We start from the raw sequence: 220 nt of genomic DNA, 5'->3' as shown, positions 1-220 counted from the left end.
ACCCCAAAAAGAATAATCCCAAATAGAACCACCTCACGATGCCAGCCAGATGTGGAGCCTCTCCTTTAAACAGATGTTCATTGAGCAGGGGTAGTCCTCTCTGTGGGAGTCAACTCTAGCAATCTTCAACTCCAGTTTAAGTGTTTTTGTTTTAAAGCTGCAGAACCCTCTGACAGCTCATGAAAAGCCCTAGTTATAAAACTAATAAAAATAGCTCAAA

The sequence above is a fragment of the Pteropus alecto genome, unplaced genomic scaffold (assembly GCF_000325575.1).
Source record: "Pteropus alecto unplaced genomic scaffold, ASM32557v1 scaffold341, whole genome shotgun sequence".
Lineage (NCBI taxonomy): Eukaryota > Metazoa > Chordata > Mammalia > Chiroptera > Pteropodidae > Pteropus > Pteropus alecto.
This window is presented reverse-complemented; position numbering follows the sequence as displayed.